The sequence below is a fragment of the Primulina tabacum genome, chromosome 10 (assembly GCF_025594145.1).
Source record: "Primulina tabacum isolate GXHZ01 chromosome 10, ASM2559414v2, whole genome shotgun sequence".
NCBI lineage: Eukaryota > Viridiplantae > Streptophyta > Magnoliopsida > Lamiales > Gesneriaceae > Primulina > Primulina tabacum.
Genome location: NC_134559.1, coordinates 28744561 through 28760171, shown reverse-complemented (window position 1 = coordinate 28760171; position 15611 = coordinate 28744561). Strand labels below are relative to the sequence as shown.

The window sequence follows — 15611 nt, the reverse complement described above, 5'->3', positions numbered from 1 at the left end:
ACAAAAATAGCTAAATGTTCCCAGAAAATAGAAAAAAATAAGAATAAGAAAATAGCGAATGTAAATCTATTATTATGTCTGGGATACGATAAAATGAAACCGGAATCGAATTTCGGACTTACTAAGCTGATTTTTCGAGGAAACGGAAGCTTAACAGATGCGGAAAATTGCAAATTAGAGGGTCTTAGAGAAAAAATTCGGCTAAAATCTCGTCAGCTCATTGCGGATTAATAAGTCTCGTTTGTTTGCCCGTTTACAATCAAATTAGGCTACAATTTTGTCCAAATCCGGCTGTGCGCGAGCTACGTTGATTTTACGTCTTATCTGGTCCCGATCGAGATTCAGATGATTTGAGCTAAAAATCATCTGTCAACAAGTAATCAAAAATAGAAAAACACGAAAATGGTACAACACGAGGACTTCCTACGCTTAATTTCGGAGTTCTGATGGGATCCGGTGCATTAGTGCTGGTATGATCGCACCCGACATTGAGTGGGATGTTTATTCTTATTTCCCTCGAGTACGTGTGGAGCGGGCGGCGATGGACAACACGCGGCACTGCTCTCGCCCAATCAGAACCATGAAGTTAATCGTTATGGTGCGATGTCGGATCTAGGATGGGTGACCACCCTGGAAAGTCCTCGTGTCGCGACCGTTTACGTAAATTATGGCTAAAACAGTAGAAATAATTGTTTTTAATTAGTTAATCGTCTCCGGAGTTATCTGCGTCATACCCTTCCAGACAGAACCGGCTCACGAGAACAAAAATAGCTAAATGTTCCCAGAAAATAGAAAAAAATAAGAATAAGAAAATAGCGAATGTAAAGCTATTATTATGCCTGGGATACGATAAAATGAAACCGGAATCGAATTTCAGACTTACTAAGCAGATTTTTCGAGGAAACAAAAGCTTAACAGAAGCGGAAAATCGCAAATTAGAGGGTCTTAGAGAAAGAATTCGGCTAAAATCTCGCCAGCTCATTGCGGATTAATGAGTCTCGTTCGTTTGCCCGTTTACAATCAAATTAGGCTACAATTTTGTCCAAATCCGGCAGTGCCCGAACTACGTTGATTTCACATGTCTCATCTGGTCACGATCGAGATTCAAATGATTTGAGCCGAAAATCGTTTGTCAACAAGTATTCAAAAAAAGAAAAAAAGAAAAGGGTGCAACACGAAGACTTCCCAGGGGGTCACACATCCTAGTACTGCTCTCGCCCAAGCACGATTAAAACTTCGGAGTTCTGATGGGATCCAGTGCATTAGTGCTGGTATGATCGCACCCGACATTGAATGGGATGTTTATTCTTATATCCTTTGAGTATGTGTGGAGAGGGCAGCGATGGACAACATGCGGCACTGCTCTCGTCCAATCCGAACCACGAAGTTAAGAGTTCTGGCGCGATGGCAGAGCTAGGATGGGTGACCTCGTTGGGAAGTCCTCGTGTCGCGACCTTTTACGTAAATTATGGCTAAAACAGTCGAAAAAATTGTTTTTAATGAGTTAACCTTCTCCGGAGTAATCTGCGTCATACCCTTTCGCACAGCACTGGCTCACGACAACAAAAATCGCTAAATGTTCCAAGAAAATAGAAAAAAAATAAGAAGAAGAAAATAGCGAATGTAAAGCTATTATTATGCCTGAGATACGATAATATGAAACTAGAATCGAATTTCGGACTTTATTAGTGGATTTATCGAGGAAACGGAAGCTTAACAGAAGCGGAAAATCGCAAATTAGAGGGTCTTAGAGAAGGAATTCAACTAAAATCTCGCCAGCTCATTGCCGAGTAATGAGTCTCGTTGTTTTGCCCGTTTACAATCAAATTAGCCTACTATTTTGTCCAAATCCGGCAGTGCCCGAGCTACGTTGATTTCACATGTCTTCTCTGGTCCTTATCGAGAGTCAGATGATTTGAGCAAAAAATTCCCTGTCAACAAGTAATCAAAAATAGAAAAACACGAAAAAGAGTGCAACACGAGGACTTCCCAGGGGGTCAACCATCCAAGTACTGATCTCGCCCAAGCACGCTTATTTTCGGAGTTCTTATGGGATCTGGTGTATTAGTGCTGGTATGATCGTACCCGACATTGAGTGGGATGTTTATTCTTATATCCATAGAGTACGTGAGGAATGAGTCTCGTTCGTTTGCCCGTTTACAATCAAATTAGCCTACAATTTTATCAAAATCCGGCAGTGCCCGAGCTACGTTGATTTCACATGTCTTCTCTGGTCCTGATCGAGAGTCAGATGATTTGAACCGAAAATCGTCTGTCAACAAGTAATTAAAAATAGAAAAACACGAAAAGGGGTGCAAACGAGGACTTACCAGGGGGTCACCATCCAAGTACTGCTCTCGCCCAAGCACGCTTAACTTCGGAGTTTTGATGGGATCCGGTGTATTAGTGCTGGTATGATCTCACCCGACATTGAGTGGGATGTTTATTCTTATATCCCTCGAGTACGTGTGGAGCGGGCGGCGATGGACAACATGCGGCACTGCTCTCGCCCAATCAGAACAATGAAGTTAAGCGTTCTGGCGCGATGACAGTGCTAGGATGGGTGACCTCCTTGGAAAGTGCTCGTGTCGCGATCGTTTACATAAATTATGGCTCAAACAGTCGAAATAAATGTTTTTAATGAGTTAACTGTCTCCGGAGTAATCTGCGTCATACCCTTCCGCACAGAACCGGCTCACGACAACAAAAATCGCTAAATGTTTCCAGAAAATAGAAAAAAAATAAGAATAAGAAAATAGCGAATGTAAAGCTATAATTATGCCTGGGATACGATAAAGTGAAACCAAAATCGAATTTCGTAATTCCTAAGCGGATTTCTCGAAAAAACGGAAGCTTAACAGAAGCGAAAAATCGCAAATTAGAGGGTCTAAGAGAAAGAATTCGGCTAAAATCTCGCCAGCTCATTGCGGATTAATGAGTCTCGTTCGTTTGCCCGTTTACAATCAAATTAGGCTACAATTTTATCTAAATCCGGCAGTGCCCGAGCTACGTTGATTTCACGTCTTATCTGGTCCCTATCGAGATTCAGATGATTTGAGCGGAAAATCGTCTGTCAACAAGTAATCAAAAATAGAAAAACACGAAAATGGGTGCAACACGAGGACTTCCCAGGGGTTCACCCATCCTAGTACTGCTCTCGTCCAAGCACGCTTAACTACGGATTTCTGATGGGATCCGGTGCATTAGTGCTGGTATGATCGCAACAGACATTGAGTGGGATGTTTATTCTTATTTCCCTCCAGTACATGTGAAGCGGGCGGCGATGGACAACACGCGGCACTGCTCTCGCCCAATCAGAACCATGAAGTTAATCGTTATGGCTCGATGGCGGATCTAGGATGGGTGACCTCCCTGGGAAGTCCTCGTGTCGCCACCGTTTACGTAAATTATGGATAAAATAGTCGAAATAATTGTTTTTAATGATGGGATCCGGTGCATTAGTGCTGGTATGATCGCACCCGACATTGAGTGGGATGTTTATTCTTATATCCCTCGAGTACGTGTGGAGCGGGCGGCGATGGACAACACGCGGCACTTGTCTCGCCCAATAAGAACAATGAAGTTAAGCGTTCTGGCGCGATGGCTGAGCTAGGATTGGTGTCCTCATTGGGAAGTCCTCGTGTCGCGACCGTTTACGTAAATTATGGTTATAACAGTCGAAATAATTGTTTTTAATGAGTTAACCGTCTTCGGAGTAATCTGCGTCATACCCTTCCGCACAGAACCGGCTCACGACAACAAAAATCGCTAAATGTTCCCAGAAAATAGAAAAAAAATAAGAATAAGAAAATAGCGAATGTAAAGCTATTATTATGCCTGAGATACAATAAAATAAAGCAGGAATCGAATTTCGGACTTACTAAGAGGATTTATCGAGGAAACAGAAGATTAACAGAAGCGGAAAATCGCAAATTAGAGGGTCTTAGAGAAGAAATTCGGCTAAAATCTCGCCGGTTTATTGCGGATTAATGAGTCTCGTTCGTTTGCCCGTTTACAATCAAATTAGGCTACAATTTTGTCCAAATCCGGCAGTGCCCGAGCTACGTTGATTTCACATGTCTCATCTGGTCACGATCGAGATTCAGATGATTTGAGCCGAAAATCGTCTGTCAACAAGTAATCAAAAATATAAAAACACGAAAAGGAATAACACGAGGACTTCCCAGGGTGTCACCCATCCTAGTACTGCTCTCGCCCAAGCACGCTTAATTTCGGAGTTCTGATGGGATCCGGTGTATTATTGCTGGTATGATCGCACCCGACATTGAGTGGGATGTTTATTCTTATATCACTCAAGTACGTGTGGAGCGGGCGGCGATGGACAACACGCGGCACTGCTTTCCCCCAATCAGAACCATGAAGTTAAGCTTTCTGGCGCGATGGCAGTGCTAGGATGGGTGACCGCCCTGGGAAGTCCTCGTGTCGCGACCGTTTACGTAAATTATGGATAAAACAGTCGAAAATTTTTTAATTTTTAATGATTTAACCATCTACAGAGTAATCTGCGTCATACCCTTCCGCACAGAACCGGCTCACGACAACAAAAATCATAATTGTTTCCAGAAAATAGAAAAAAAAATAAGAATAAGAAAATAGCGAATGTAAAGCTATTATTATGCTTGGGATACGATAAAATGAAATCGAAATTGAATTTCGGACTTCTTAAGCGGATTTCTCGAGGAAACGGAAGCTTAACAGAAGCGAAAAATCGCAAATTAGAAGGTCTTAGAGTAGGAATTCGGCTAAAATCTCGCCAGCTCATTGCAGATTAATGAGTCTCGTTCGTTTTCCCGTTTACAATCAAATTAGGAAACAATTTTGTCCAAATCCGGCAAGTGCCCGAGCTACGTTGATTTCACGTCTTATCTGGTCTCGATCGAGATTCAGATGATTTGAGCCGAAAATCGTCTGTCAACAAGTAATCAAAAATAGAAAAACACGAACAAGGGTGCAACACGAGAACTGGGTCCCAGGGGGTCACCAATCCTAGTACTGCTCTCACCCAAGCACGCTTAACTTCGGAGTTCTGATGGGATCCGGTGTATTAGTGCTGGTATTATCGTACCTGACATTGAGTGGGATGTTTATTCTTATATCCCTCGAGTACGTGTAGAGCGGGCGGCGATGGACAACACGCGGCACTGCTCTCGCCCAATCAGAACCATGAAGTTAATCGTTATGGCGCGATGGCGGAGCTAGGATGGGTGACCTCCCTGGGAGGGTCCTCGTGTCGCGACCGTTTACGTAAATTATGGATAAAACAGTTGAAATAATTGTTTTTATGAGTTAACCGTCTTCGGAGTAATCTGCGTCATACCCTTCCGCACACAACCGGCTTACGACAACAAAAATCGCTAAATGTTCACAGAAAATAGAAAAAAAATAAGAAGAAGAAAACAGCGAATGTAAAGCTATTATTATTATTAGGAATCGAATTTCGGAATTCCTAAACGGATTTCTCGAGGAAACAGAAGCTTAACAGAAGCGAAAAATCGCAAATTAGAGGGTCTTAGAGAATGAATTCGGCTAAAATCTCGCCAGTTCATTGCGGAGTAATGAGTCTCGTTCGTTTGCCCGTTTACAATCATATTAGCCTACAATTTTGTCCAAATCGGGCAGTACCCGAGCTACGTTGATTTCACATGTCTTCTCTGGTCCTGATCGAGAGTCAGATGATTTGAGCCGAAAATCGTCTGTCAACAAGTAATCAAAAATAGAAAAACACGAGAAGGGGTGCAACACGAGGACTTCCTAGGGGGTCACCCATCCTAGTACTGCTCTTGCCCAAGCACGCTTAACTTCGGAGTTATGATAGGAGCCGATGTATTAGTTCTGGTATGATCGCACCCGACATTGAGTGTGATGTTTATCCTTATATCCCTCGAGTACATGTGGAGCGGGCGGCGATGGACAACACGCGGCACTGCTCTCGCCCAATCAGAACAATGAGGTTAATCGTTCTGGCGCGATGGCAGAGCTAGGATGGGTGACCTCCCTTGGAAGTCCTCGTGTCGCGACCGTTTACGTAATTTATAGCTAAAACAGTCGAAATAATTGTTTTTAATGAGTTAAACGTCTCAGGAGTAATCTGCGTCATACCCTTCTGCACAGAACCGACTCACGACAACAAAAATCTCTAAATGTTTCAAGAAAATAGAAAAAAAATAATAATAAGAAAATAACGAATGTAAAGCTATTATTATTTCTGGGATACGATAAAATGGAACCGGAATCGAATTTCGGACTTCCTAAGTGGATTTTTCGAGGAATAGGAAACTTAACAGAACCGCAAAATTGCAAATTAGAGGGTCTTAGATAAGGAATTCGGCTAAAATCTCGTCAGCTCATTTCGGAGTAATGAGTCTCGTTCGTTTGCCCGTTTACATTCAAATTATACTACAATTTTGTCCAAATTTGGCAGTGCCCGAGCAACGTTGATTTCAAATTTCTTATCTGATCCCGATAGAGATTCAGATGATTTGAGCCGAAAATCGTCTGTCAACAAGTAAACAATCAAAAATAGAAAAACACGAAAAGAGGTGTAACATGAGGTCTTCCCAGGGGGTCACTCATCCTAGTACCGCTATAACCCAAGCACGCTTAACTTCGGAGTTCTGATGGGATCCGATGCATTAGTGCTGTTATGATCGCACCCGACTTTGAGTGGGATGTTTATTCATATATCCCTCGAGTACGTGTGAAGCGAGCGGCGATGGATAACACGCGGCACTGCTCTCGCCCAATCAGAACCATGAAGTTAATCTTTATGGCGCGATGGCAGAGCTAGGATGGGTTACCTCGCAGGGACGTCCTCGTGTCGCGACCATTTACGTAATTTATGAATAATATAGTCGAAATAATTGTTTTTAATGAGTTAACCGTCTCCGGAGTAATCTGCATCATACCCTTCCCCACAGAACCGGCTCACGACAACAAAAATCGCTAAATGTTCCCCCAAAATAGAAAAAAAATAAGAAGAAGAAAATAGCGAATGTAAAGCTATTATTATGCCTAAGATACAATAAAATGAAACCGGAATCGAATTTCGGACTTACTAAGCGGATTTATCGAGGAAACAGAAGATTAACAGAAGCGGAAAATCGCAAATTAGAGGGTCTTAGAGAAGGAATTCAGCTAAAATCTCGCCAGCTCATTGCGGATTAATGAGTCTCGTTCGTTTGCCCGTTTACAATCAAATTAGGCTACAATTTTGTCCAAATCCGGCAGTGCCCGAGCTACGTTGATTTCACGTCTTATCTGGTCCCGATCGAGATTCAGATGATTTGAGCCGAAAATCGTCTGTCAACCAGTAATCAAAAATTGAAAAACACGAAAAGGGGTGCAACACGTAGACTTCCCAGGGGGTCACCCATCCTAGTACTGCTCTCGCCCAAGCACGCATAACTTCGGAGTTCTGATGGGATCCGGTGCATTAGTGCTGGTATGATCGAACCCGACATTGATTGGGATGTTTATTCTAATATCCCTCGAGTACGTGTGGAGCGGGCGGCGATGGACAACACGCGGCACTATTCTCGCCCAATCAGAACCATGAAGTTAATCGTTATGGCGCGATGGCAGAGCTAAGACGGGTTAACTCCCTAGGAAGTCCTCGTGTCGCGACCGTTTACGTAATTTATGGATAAAACAGTCCAAATAATTGTTTTTAATGAGTTAACCGTCTCCGGAGTAATCTGCGTCATACCCTTCCGCACAGAACCGGCTCACGACAACAAAAATCGCTAAATGTTCCCAGAAAATAGAAAAAAAATAAGAATAAGAAAATAGCTAATGTAAAGCTATTATTATGTCTGGGATAAGATCAAATGAAACAGGAATCGAATTTTAGACTTCGTAAGCAGATTTCTCGAGGAAACGGAAGTTAACAGAAGCGGAAAATCGCAAATTAGAGGGTCTTAGAGAAGGAATTCGGCTAAAATCTCGTCAGCTCATTGCGGAGCAATGAGTCTCGTTCGTTTGCCCGTTTACACTCAAATTAGCCTACAATTTTGTCCAAATCCGGCAGTGCCCGAGCTACGTTGATTTCACATGTCTTCTCTGGTCCTGATCGAGATTCAGATGATTTGAGCCGAAAATCGTCTGTCAACAAGTAATCAAAAATATAAAAACACGAAAAGGGGTGCAACACGAGGACTTCCCAGGGTGTCACCCATCCTAGTACGACTCTCGCCCAAGCACGCTTAATTTCAGAGTTCTGATGAGATCCGGTGTATTATTGCTCGTATGATCGCACCCGACATTAAGTGGGATGTTTATTCTTATATCCCTCAAGTACGTGTGGAGCGGGCGGCGATGGACAACACGCGGCACTACTTTCCCCCAATCAGAACCATGAAATTAAGCTTTCTGGCGCGATGGCAGCGCTAGGATGGGTGACCGCCCTGGGAAGTCCTCGTGTCATGACCGTTTACATAAATTATGGCTAAAATAGTCGAAAATTTTTTTATTTTTAATGAGTTAACCGTCTACAGAGTAATCTGCGTCATAACCTTCCGCACAGAACCGGCTCACGACAACAAAAATCATAATTGTTTCCAGAAAATAGAAAAAAAAATAAGAATAAGAAAATAGCGAATGTAAAGCTAATATTATGCTTGGGATACGATAAAATGAAATCGAAATTGAATTTCGCACTTCTTAAGCGGATTTCTCGAGGAAACGGAAGCTTAACAGAAGCGAAAAATCGCAAATTAGAAGGTCTTAGAGTAGGAATTCGGCTCAAATCTCGCCAGCTCATTGCGGATTAATGAGTCTCGTTCGTTTGCCCGTTTACATTCAAATTAGGAAAAAATTTTGTCCAAATCCGGCAAGTGCCCGAGCTACGTTGATTTCACGTCTTATCTGGTCTCGATCGAGATTCAGATGATTTGAGCCGAAAATCGTCTGTCAACAAGTAATCAAAAATAGAAAAACACGAACAAGGGTGCAACACGAGAACTGGGTCCCAGGGGGTCACCAATCCTAGTACTGCTCTCGCCCAAGCACGCTTAACTTCGGAGTTCTGATGGGATCCAGTGTATTAATGCTGGTATTATCGCACCTGACATTGAGTGGGATGTTTATTCTTATATCCCTCGAGTACGTGTGGAGCGGGCGGCGATGGACAACACGCGGCACTGCTCTCGCCCAATCAGAACCATGAAGTTAATCATTATGGCGTGATGGCGGAGCTAGGATGGGTGACCTCCTTGGGAGGGTCCTCGTGTCGCGACCGTTTACGTAAATTATGTATAAAACAGTTGAAATAATTGTTTTTAATGAGTTAACCGTCTCCGGAGTAATCTACGTCATACCCTTCCGCACAGAACCGGCTTACGACAACAAAAATCGCTAAATGTTCACAGAAAATAGAAAAAAAATAAGAAGAAGAAAATAGCGAATGTAAAACTATAATTATTATTAGGAATCGAATTTCGGACTTCATAAGCGGATTTCTCGAGGAAACAGAAGCTTAACAGAAGCGGAAAATCGCAAATTAGAGGGTCTTAGAGAAGGAATTCGGCTAAAATCTCGCCAGCTCATTGCGGAGTAATGAGTCTCGTTCGTTTGCCCGTTTACAATCAAATTAGCCTACAATTTTGTCCAAATCCGGCAGTGCCCGAGCTACGTTGATTTCACATGTCTTCTCTGGTCCTGATCGAGAGTCAGATGATTTGAGCCGAAAATCGTCTGTCAACAAGTAATCAAAAATAGAAAAACACGAGAAGGGGTGCAACACGAGGACTTCCTAGGGGGTCACCTATCCTAGTACTGCTCTTCCCCAAGCACGCTTAACTTCGGAGTTATGATAGGAGCCGATGTATTAGTGCTGGTATGATCGCACCCAACATTGAGTGGGATGTTTATCCTTATATCCATCGAGTACATGTGGAGCGGGCGGCGATGGACAACACGCGGCACTGCTCTCGCCCAATCAGAACAATGAAGTTAATCGTTCTGGCTCGATGGCAGAGCTAGGATGGGTGACCTCCCTTGGAAGTCCTCGTGTCGCGACCGTTTACGTAATTTATGGCTAAAACAGTCGAAATAATTGTTTTTAATGAGTTAAACGTCTCAGAAGTAATCTGCGTCATACCCTTCCGCACAGAACCAACTCACGACAACAAAAATCTCTAAATGTTTCAAGAAAATAGAAAAAAAATAAGAATAAGAAAATAACGAATGTAAAGCTATTATTATGCTTGGGATACGATAAAATGGAACCGGAATCGAATTTCGGACTTCCTAAGCGGATTTCTCGAGGAAAATGAAGCTTAAAAGAACCGCAAAATCGCAAATTAGAGGGTCTTAGAGAAGGAATTCAGCTAAAATCTCGCCAGCTCATTTCGGAGTAATGAGTCTAGTTCGTTTGCCCGTTTACAATCAAATTAGACTACAATTTTGTCCAAATCTTGCAGTGCCCGAGCAACGTTGATTTCACATTTCTTATCTGATCCCGATAGAGATTCAGATGATTTGAGCCAAAATTGTCTGTCAACAAGTAAACAATCAAAAATAGAAAAACACGAAAAAGGGTGCAACATGAGGTCTTCCCAGGGGGTCACCCATCCTAGTACCGCTATAACCCAAGCACGCTCAACTTCGGAGTTCTGATGTGATCCGATGCATTAGTGCTGGTATGATCGCACCCGACTTTGAGTGGGATGTTTATTCATATATCCCTCGAGTACGTGTGAAGCGGGCGGCGATGGACAACACGCGGCACTGCTCTCGCCCAATCAGAACCATGAAGTTAATCTTTATGGCGCGATGGCAGAGCTAGGATGGGTTACCTCGCTGGGACGTCCTCGTGTCGCGACCATTTACGTAATTTATGGATAATATAGTCGAAATAATATTTTTTAATGAGTTAACCGTCTCCGGAGTAATCTGCGTCATACCCTTCCGCACAGAACCGGCTCACGACAACAAAAATCGCTAAATGTTCCCCGAAAATAGAAAAAAAATAAGAAGAAGAAAATAGCGAATGTAAAGCTATTATTATGCCTGAGATACAATAAAATGAAACCGGAATCGAATTTCGGACTTACTAAGCGGATTTATCAAGGAAACAGAAGATTAACAGAAGCGGAAAATCACAAATTAGAGGGTCTTAGAGAAGGAATTCGGCTAAAATCTCGCCAGCTCATTGCGGATTAATGAGTCTCGTTCATTTGCCCGTTTACAATCAAATTAGGCTACAATTTTGTCCAAATCCGGCAGTACCCGAGCTACGTTGATTTCACGTCTTATCTGGTCCCGATCGAGATTCAGATGATTTGAGGCGAAAATCGTCTGTCAACAAGCAATCAAAAATAGAAAAACACGAAAAGGGGTGCAACACGAAGACTTCACGCGGCATTGATTGGGATGTTTATTCTTTTATCCCTCGAGTACGTGTGGAGCGAGCGGCGATGGACAACACGCGGCACTGCTCTCGCCCAATCAGAACCATGAAGTTAATCGTTATGGCGCGATGGCAGAGCTAAGACGGGTTAACTCCCTGGGAAGTCCTCGTGTCGCGACCGTTTACGTAATTTATGGATAAAACAGTCAAAATAATTGTTTTTAATGAGTTAACCGTCTCCGGAGTAATCTGCGTCATACCCTTCCGCACAGAACCGGCTCACGACCACAAAAATTGCTAAATGTTCCCAGAAAATAGAAAAAAAATAAGAATAAGAAAATAGCGAATGTAAAGCTATTATTATGTTTGGGATACGATAAAATGAAACCGGAATCGAATTTTAGACTTCGTAAGCGGATTTCTCGAGGAAACGGAAGTTAACAGAAGCGGAAAATCGCAAATTAGAGGGTCTTAGAGAAGGAATTCGGCTAAAATCTCGTCAGCTCATTGCGGAGCAATGAGTCTCGTTCGTTTGCTCGTTTACACACAAATTAGCCTACATCTTTGTCCAAATCCGACAGTGCCCGAGCTACGTTGATTTCACATGTCTTCTCTGGTCCTGATCGAGATTCAGATGATTTTAGCCGAAAATCGTCTGTCAACAAGTAATCAAAAATATAAAAACACGAAAAGGGTACAACACGAGGACTTCCCAGGGTGTCACCCATCCTAGTACTGCTCTCGCCCAAGCACGCTTATTTTCGGAGTTCTGATGGGATCCGGTGTATTATTGCTGGTATGATCGCACGCGACATTGAGTGGGATGTTTATTCTTATATCCCTCAAGTACGTGTGGAGCGGGCGGCGATGGACAACACGCGGCACTACTTTCCCCCAATCAGAACCATGAAGTTAAGCTTTCTAGCGCGATGGCAGCGCTAGGATGGATGACCGCCCTGGGAAGTCCTCGTGTCGCGACCGTTTACGTAAATTTTGGCTAAAACAGTCGAAATTTTTTTTATTTTTAATGAGTTAACCGTCTAAAGAGTAATCTGCGTCATACCCTTCCGCACAGAACCGGCTCACGACAACAAAAATCATAATTGTTTCCAGAAAATAGAAAAAAAAATAAGAATAAGAAAATAGCGAATGTAAAGCTATTATTATGCTTGGGATACGATAAAATGAAATCGAAATTGAATTTCGGACTTCTTAAGCGGATTTCTCGAGGAAACGGAAGCTTAACAGAAGCGAAAAATCGCAAATTAGAAGGTCTTAGAGTAGGAATTCGGCTAAAATCTCGCCAGCTCATTGCGGATTAATGAGTCTCGTTCGTTTGCCCGTTTACAATCAAATTAGGAAACAATTTTGTCCAATTCCGGCAAGTGCCCGAGCTATGTTGATTTCACGTCTTATCTGGTCTCGATCGAGATTCATATGATTTGAGCCGAAAATCGTCTGTCAACAAGTAATCAAAAATAGAAAAACACGAACAAGGGTGCAACACGAGAACTGGGTCCCAGGGGGTCACCAATCCTAGTACTGCTCTCGCCCAAGCACGCTTAACTTCGGAGTTCTGATGGGATCCGGTGTATTAGTGCTGGTATTATCGCACCTGACATTGTGTGGGATGTTTATTCTTATATACCTCGAGTACGTGTGAAGCGGGCGGCGATGGACAACACGCGGCACTGCTCTCGCCCAATCAGAACCATGAAGTTAATCGTTATGGCGCGATGGCGGAGCTAGGATGGGTGACCTCCCTGGGAGGGTCCTCGTGTCACGACCGTTTACGTAAATTATGGATAAAACAGTTGAAATAATTGTTTTTAATGAGTTAACCGTCTCCGGAGTAATCTGCGTCATACCCTTCCGCACAGAACCGGCTTACGACAACAAAAATCGCTAAATGTTCACAGAAAATAGAAAAAAAATAAGAAGAAGAAAATAGCGAATGTAAAGCTATTATTATTATTAGGAATCGAATTTCGAACTTCCTAAGCGGATTTCTCGAGGAAACAGAAGCTTAACAGAAGCGGAAAATCGCAAATTAGAGTGTCTTAGAGAAGGAATTCGGCTAAAATCTTGCCAGCACATTGCGGAGTAATGAGTCTCGTTCGTTTGCCCGTTTATAATCAAATTAGGCTACAATTTTGTCCAAATCCGGCAGTGCTCGAGCTACGTTGATTTCACATTTCTTATCTGGTCCCGATCGAGATTCAGATGATTTAAGCAGAAAATCGTCTGTCAACAAGTAATCAAAAATAGTAAAACACGAAAATGGGTGCAACACAAGGACTTCCCAGGGTGTCACCCATCCTAGTACTGCTCTCGCCCAAGCACGCTTAATTTCGGAGTTCTGATGAGATCCGGTGTATTATTGCTAGTATGATCGCACCCGACATTGAGTGGGATGTTTATTCTTATATCCCTCGAGTACGTGTGGAGCGGGCGGCGATGGACAACACGCGGCACTGCTTTCCCCCAATCAGAACCATGAAGTTAAGCTTTCTGGCGCGATGGCAGCGCTAGGATGGGTGACCGTCCTGGGAAGTCCTCGTGTCGCGACCGTTTACGTAAATTATGGCTAAAACAGTCGAAAATTTTTTTATTTTTAATGAGTTAACCGTCTACAGAGTAATCTGCGTCATACCCTTCCGCACAGAACCGGCTCACAACAACAAAAATCATAATTGTTTCCAGAAAATAGAAAAAAAAATAAGAATAAGAAAATAGCGAATGTAAAGCTATTATTATGCTTGGGATACGATAAAATGAAATCGAAATTGAATTTCGGACTTCTTAAGCGGATTTCTCGAGTAAACGGAAGCTTAACAGAAGCGAAAAATCGCAAATTAGAAGGTGTTAGAGTAGGAATTCGGCTAAAATCTCGCCAGCTCATTGCGGATTAATGAGTCTCGTTCGTTTGCCCGTTTACAATCAAATTAGGAAACAATTTTGTCCAAATCCGGCAAGTGCCCGAGCTACGTTGATTTCATGTCTTATCTGGTCTCGATCGAGATTCAGATGATTTGAGCCGAAAATCGTCTGTCAACAAGTAATCAAAAATAGAAAAACACGAACAAGGGTGCAACACGAGAACTGGGTCCCAGGGGGTCACCAATCCTAGTACTGCTCTCGCCCAAGCACGCTTAACTTCGGAGTTCTGATGGGATCCGATGCATTACTGCTTGTATTATGGCACCCGACATTAAGGGGGATGTTTATTCTTATATCACTCGTATACGTGTGGAGCGCGCGGCGATGAACAACACGCGGCACTGCTCTCGCCAATCAGAACCATGAAGTTAAGCGTTCTGGCGCGATGGCAGAGCTAGGATGGGTGACCTCCCTGGGAAGTCCTCGTGTCGCGACCGTTTACGTAAATTATGGATATAATAGTCGAAATAATTGTTTTTAATGAGTTAACCTTCTCCGGAGTAATCTACGTAATACTCTTCCATACAGAACCAGCTCACGACAACAAAAATCGCTAAATGTTCCCAGAAAATAGAAAAAAAATAAGAATAAGAAAACAGCGAATGTATAGTTAATATTATGCCTGGGATACTTCAAAATAAAACCGAAATCGAATTTCGAAATTCCTAAGCCGATTTCTCGAAGAAACGGAAGTTTAACAGAAGCGGACAATCGCAAATTAGAGGGTCTTAGAGAAGGAATTCTGCTAAAATCTCCCCAGCTCATTGCGGAGTAATGAGTCTCGTTTGTTTGCCCGTTTACAATCAAATTAGGCTACAATTTTGTCCAAATCCGGCAGTGCGCGAACTACGTTGATTTTACCTCTTATCTGGTCCAGATCGAGATTCAGATGATTTGAGCCGAAAATCGTCTATCAACAAGTGCTGGTATGATCACACCTGCCATTGAGTGGTAAGGTTATTCTTATATCCCCCGAGTACGTGTGGAGCGGGCGGCGATGGACAACACGCGGCACTGCTCTCGCCCAATCAGAACCATGAAGTTAGGCGTTCTGGCGCGATGGCAAAGCTAGGATGGGTGACCTCCCTAGGAAGTCCTCGTGTCGCGACCGTTTACGTAAATTGTGGCTAAAACAATCGAAATAATTGTTTTTAATGAGTTAACCGTCCCCGGAGTAATCTGCGTCATACCCTTCCGCATAGAACCGACTCACGACAACAAAAATCGCTAAATGTTCCAAGAAAATAGAAATAAAAAATAAAAATAAAAAAATAGCGAATGTAAAACTATTATTTTGCCTGAG

At 42.8% G+C, this 15611-nt stretch overlaps 10 non-coding genes and 7 pseudogenes across 10 annotated transcripts; all 17 read right to left on the bottom strand.

The window, feature by feature from the left end:
* Positions 1-1164: 1164 nt before the first annotated feature.
* On the bottom strand, positions 1165-1285 carry LOC142509282 (5S ribosomal RNA). The gene has a single exon (XR_012807465.1). It is a non-coding gene; the product is annotated as a 5S ribosomal RNA (ribosomal RNA).
* A 683-nt stretch (positions 1286-1968) lies between these two features.
* On the bottom strand, positions 1969-2087 carry LOC142508932 (5S ribosomal RNA). The gene has a single exon (XR_012807129.1). It is a non-coding gene; the product is annotated as a 5S ribosomal RNA (ribosomal RNA).
* Positions 2088-2309: 222 nt separating this feature from the next.
* LOC142511642 (5S ribosomal RNA) lies at positions 2310-2426 on the bottom strand (annotated as a pseudogene).
* Positions 2427-3107: 681 nt separating this feature from the next.
* LOC142508011 (5S ribosomal RNA) lies at positions 3108-3226 on the bottom strand. The gene has a single exon (XR_012806245.1). It is a non-coding gene; the product is annotated as a 5S ribosomal RNA (ribosomal RNA).
* A 936-nt stretch (positions 3227-4162) lies between these two features.
* On the bottom strand, positions 4163-4281 carry LOC142510741 (5S ribosomal RNA; annotated as a pseudogene).
* A 685-nt stretch (positions 4282-4966) lies between these two features.
* On the bottom strand, positions 4967-5088 carry LOC142510862 (5S ribosomal RNA; annotated as a pseudogene).
* A 663-nt stretch (positions 5089-5751) lies between these two features.
* On the bottom strand, positions 5752-5870 carry LOC142511349 (5S ribosomal RNA; annotated as a pseudogene).
* Positions 5871-6557: 687 nt separating this feature from the next.
* Positions 6558-6676, bottom strand: LOC142511944 (5S ribosomal RNA; annotated as a pseudogene).
* A 681-nt stretch (positions 6677-7357) lies between these two features.
* On the bottom strand, positions 7358-7476 carry LOC142515905 (5S ribosomal RNA). Its single transcript, XR_012811726.1, has one exon. It is a non-coding gene; the product is annotated as a 5S ribosomal RNA (ribosomal RNA).
* Positions 7477-8158: 682 nt separating this feature from the next.
* LOC142510235 (5S ribosomal RNA) lies at positions 8159-8277 on the bottom strand. Its single transcript, XR_012808359.1, has one exon. It is a non-coding gene; the product is annotated as a 5S ribosomal RNA (ribosomal RNA).
* A 685-nt stretch (positions 8278-8962) lies between these two features.
* Positions 8963-9084, bottom strand: LOC142509209 (5S ribosomal RNA). Its single transcript, XR_012807394.1, has one exon. It is a non-coding gene; the product is annotated as a 5S ribosomal RNA (ribosomal RNA).
* A 664-nt stretch (positions 9085-9748) lies between these two features.
* Positions 9749-9867, bottom strand: LOC142512171 (5S ribosomal RNA; annotated as a pseudogene).
* Positions 9868-10553: 686 nt separating this feature from the next.
* LOC142509935 (5S ribosomal RNA) lies at positions 10554-10672 on the bottom strand. Its single transcript, XR_012808080.1, has one exon. It is a non-coding gene; the product is annotated as a 5S ribosomal RNA (ribosomal RNA).
* A 1387-nt stretch (positions 10673-12059) lies between these two features.
* On the bottom strand, positions 12060-12178 carry LOC142509639 (5S ribosomal RNA). Its single transcript, XR_012807804.1, has one exon. It is a non-coding gene; the product is annotated as a 5S ribosomal RNA (ribosomal RNA).
* A 685-nt stretch (positions 12179-12863) lies between these two features.
* On the bottom strand, positions 12864-12985 carry LOC142507465 (5S ribosomal RNA). Its single transcript, XR_012805724.1, has one exon. It is a non-coding gene; the product is annotated as a 5S ribosomal RNA (ribosomal RNA).
* Positions 12986-13649: 664 nt separating this feature from the next.
* Positions 13650-13768, bottom strand: LOC142508850 (5S ribosomal RNA). Its single transcript, XR_012807051.1, has one exon. It is a non-coding gene; the product is annotated as a 5S ribosomal RNA (ribosomal RNA).
* Positions 13769-14453: 685 nt separating this feature from the next.
* On the bottom strand, positions 14454-14575 carry LOC142512095 (5S ribosomal RNA; annotated as a pseudogene).
* Positions 14576-15611: the final 1036 nt, after the last annotated feature.